The 4,208-nt window shown below is 44.4% G+C and overlaps 1 pseudogene; it reads left to right on the forward strand.

Annotated features, from left to right (window-relative positions):
- The first annotated feature begins 2,081 nt into the window (after positions 1-2,081).
- On the forward strand, positions 2,082-4,003 carry LOC143268765 (small ribosomal subunit protein eS8 pseudogene; annotated as a pseudogene).
- The last annotated feature ends 205 nt before the right edge of the window (positions 4,004-4,208 follow it).

Raw genomic sequence — 4,208 nt, forward strand, 5'->3', positions numbered from 1 at the left:
TTCAGATTACTGAATTCTGCCCTCTGAGTTCCTGACACCCTAAGCCCTGGTGTGGGGCCCGTGGCTGTAAAATCCTAGTTCCCAGGTGACATTTATGGTGCCATTCCAGGAATCCATACTTTGAAAACAGGAAGTCAGGAGTTGGTAAGCTTCTTCCATTAAAAAAGTGAATATTTCAGGTTTTGTGAGCCATGGAGTCTCTGATATGACTATCCTGTTGCTGTAACTGATCGCTGTGACATGATTGATCAGCATGTGACACCATGGGCTTGTATTCCAATACAGCGCTGTTGAGCAGCCAGCCAGGTTTGCCCCCATGAAATAGCATGCCAACTCCCCAGATAGGTAAAGAGGATCCAGGCAGAAGAGCACACATCATAAACAGATGAAGTTTAAACTGTGGATTCTAACCTGAGAAGAATGGACTTACTCATCACCCGTCACCCATGTCCAAAATGGGCTTCTGGTGACACTATGCACAGGCTGGCTTTCACTGGAAAGTCTGCCTGAATGGTAAAATGCAGAAAGAGAAGAAGGTGGGAAGGAGACAAAGAACCTCACTCTCAGTGTACTAGAGATTACCAAAACCACAGACGACAAGTTCAATGCTGGCTGAGGAGGCATTTAGCTAAACGGTTCTCATGGAAACCAAGTGTACCCGTTGCATGAGAAATAGCTGACGGGACCAGGAAGGGGGCTGCTTGATCCTGACAGGTAGCTGCTAATTAGCAATCAAAACCTAATTGAGATTAACAGCTGTTTTTCTAATACAGTTACTAACGGGGAGGCAGAAATGACAGGAAGACCATCCAAGCTCTACGAACCGCATTCCCACATCAGAAAGCTGGCAGGAACAGAGCGGCACACCAAGCAACAGGAAGATGAAAGTGCGCTGTGTACACAGAGCTGAGCTGACAGGCCAGAGAGGGCTGGATCCAGAGGACCAATTAGGGCACACGCACCAGGGCTGGAGGCAGATAAAGGGAGCAGGATGCGAACAATTCAAGAACATCTATTCACTGGCTGCTGGGGCTGAGCCAGAGCCTGGCTGCCATGGAGAGAAGGGCACGTTGGCGCCGCTCTCTTAGCTGTCAGCACAGCCCTTGGGTTAGATCAGCAAGCCTTTCAAAAGCTCTGTCTGAGTACTTTCTGAGCATCACCTCTGCCTGCAGAAATATCTGTGTCGCCCCACGGGACTGAACCTGCGACATTTCCACCAGGTGAGGCTTATCAAAGGGTTAATCTCTCTTTGACACGCTTTCAGTGGGTTTTCTTTTGCCAATGCAGTCTCGGTGAAGTGGCTCTGAATGAGCTCCCTTAATTAGCACCGCTAACAGAACCAGTGGCTGCCACCAGAAGTCTAGGAGAGGACTAGGGGAAGCTTAAATACAGAACAAAACTCAACCAATATGGTTCAAGGCTGGTAGATCAGCTGTCCCAGACAATGGAACCTACACACACCTCCAGAAATATGTAGCACCTCCTACGTGCTGGGTGCTAGACTAAGTATGTGGCTTACGTAACCGTCATAACACTGCTACGGAGTCCCTCCATCTTGCAGAGGAAAAAGCGCATTGTTAGAAAGTGCCCCTGGTTTACAAGGCTGTGACAGAGCTGGAGCTGAACCTGGGTTACCTAACACCTCTGCTGCAGCCCAGGAACACCGCCCTTACCTAGAACCTCGGGGGACATGCTCCAGTTCAGACCTGACCTGGTCTAGCACCTGCCCTGGCACCTGGATTAGCACCTGTACTAGACCAGACCTGTCATTCCTGTGCCTGTTATGTCTTCAGAAAACTGCACTTTTCTCTATCCCCTCATGTAGAGAGATGCCACACAGATACATTGATAGTTCATCGATATTAAGAGCAGAGGGCATCTTGCAATATGCACTTTTCTCTATCCCCTCATGTAGAGAGATGCCACACAGATACATTGATAGTTCATCGATATTAAGAGCAGAGGGCATCTTGCAATAACAAGAATACTGTGCATTTCCCCGTGCAAAGTGCAAGGTGGGGAAATGGCCTCTGTTCAATGCTTTTTCAGTCATCAGCTGTTTTTCTAAGTGTAGGCTTATTTACAAGAGAAACCTTGTTTATTTTTCTTGCAACTCTGCCACAGGCCATTTTCACAGCCTTAATCCTTCCTGTTTCATCACATAGTCGCTGCTGTCTTCAAGTGATAATTGCTTCTTTTGCACCATTTTTTTTTTCCTATCACCCTCTTTCTTCAACTTCTAACTTCTGAATGTATTTCAGTTAAAGCAGCCTGGTTGTTTCCAGACTGATGGGTTCTACAGCACCCTCTCCCTCTGCTCCTCTCCTGGACTCTTTTTGTGGTTGTCCTGGAAAGCATTTATTCCACATATACTTAGCAACTAGAAATCAACTCTCACCACACCGTAGGTAGAAATGCAGATTGGAAAACAGTTCGGCAATTTCTTGCAAACTTAAGCATATAATTTCTTTGTGACCAACTATCACACTCCATAAAGAAATAAAAGTGGCGCTTCCTCTTTCCAGCCAGCCCCGAGCGATGGGCATCTCTCGAGACAACTGGCACAAGCGCCGCAAGATGGGGGTAAGAGAAAGCCCGACCACAAGAAGCGGAAGTATGAGCTGGCATGGCCTACTGCCAACACGAAGATTGGCCCTCGTCATATACACACAGTCCGAGTCCGAGGAGGCAATAAGAAGTACCGTGCCCTAAGATTGGATGTGGGGAACTTTTCCTGGGGCTCTGAGTGTTGTGCTCAGAAAACAAGGATCCTTGATGTTGTCTACCATGCATCCAATAATGAGCTGGTCCGCACAAAGACCCTGATGAAGAACTGCACTGTGCTTATCGACAGTGGTATGAGTCTCACTAGGCACTGCCCCGGGCCACAAGAAGGGGGCCAAGCTGACTCCTGAGGAGGAAGAAATATTAAACAAAAAAAACGATCAAAGAAAATCCAAAAGAAATACAATGCAAGGAAAAAGAACACTAAAATTAGCAGTCTTCTGGAGGAGCAGTTTCAGCAGGGCAAGCTTCTTGCCTGTCTCACCTCAAGATCAGGCCAGTGTGGCAGAGCAGATGGCTATGGGCTAGAAGGCGAGGAGCTGGAGTTCTATCTGAGGAAGATCAAAGCCTGGAAAGGCAAATAAAGCATCATTCATAGCTCATGTAATAAAGGTGTTTATTGTTCTATATAAAAAAGAAATAAAAGCATACATTGACAGGAAAACCTGTATGCAAAATGTTTAAAGAATTTCTGTTAATATTGCAAAAGCTAAGAACAACTCAAATGTCCTTTAAATAAATGGTAGTATAAAAAAGAACATTACTCAGAGTCAGAAGGGAATGAGAGAAGATATAAAGCTAAAGTCAGAATGATAAAGCTATTTTTTTTTCTGGTTTCAACTCCATCATGATTTTTTTCTCTTTTATGGTGGATAAATGAATAAAAAACAATTGATTGTGGGTGTGTAAAACCCTAGCAAAGTTCCGTTGCTTCAGAACGGCCCTTCTAGCCAGGTAGAAGTTGACTACGATGTACAGTGTTTGGGGACGAGGCAAGTGTTTGAGTGGATTCTTCAACTAGCTGTGTGGCGGTTTTATTTGTGAGTCAATTAAAATAATTGATGTTGTTAAAGAAAATTAAAAAAGCATCGAGCTACTAAAATACTCAACAAGATGCATTCATCTCAAAGCCTGACCCTAAGTGAAAAAGCCAGGCACAAAACTTCCTGTACAGTTCCATTTGTATGAAACTCTAGAGAAGGAAATCCTGTAGTGATGAAAAGCCCATCAGGGGTTGGCAGGATGCTGGAAATAAAAGCAGGAGGATGATTGCTGGGGGCACAAAAGAATATTTTGATAAAAATGTTGTATCATGATCGTGATGGTGGTAACACTATTTCATGCATTTTGTTAAACTCCATCAAAGTACGTATCTGAATTTGGTGAATTCAATTGCATGTAAATAGTGTTTCATAATATTAATAAAAAATACAGGTATCTGGGATTTGTTGTGTGTTGTTATAAGGGAGAAGAGAAAGTGCGTCAATTCCACCATAGTAGCTGGTCACCCCCACCATAGTCAAATAATAGGAAAGGAGGCAGACATATAAATCCCTCCCATTGGTGGAGGGATAGACTGTGCTCTGAATAGTCTTACAATTTTGTACTTGAATAAAACACATTCTAAACATGTTTTCAGTGTC

This window comes from Peromyscus maniculatus, chromosome 15 (genome assembly GCF_049852395.1).
Source record: "Peromyscus maniculatus bairdii isolate BWxNUB_F1_BW_parent chromosome 15, HU_Pman_BW_mat_3.1, whole genome shotgun sequence".
In the NCBI taxonomy this organism is placed as follows: Eukaryota; Metazoa; Chordata; class Mammalia; order Rodentia; family Cricetidae; genus Peromyscus; species Peromyscus maniculatus.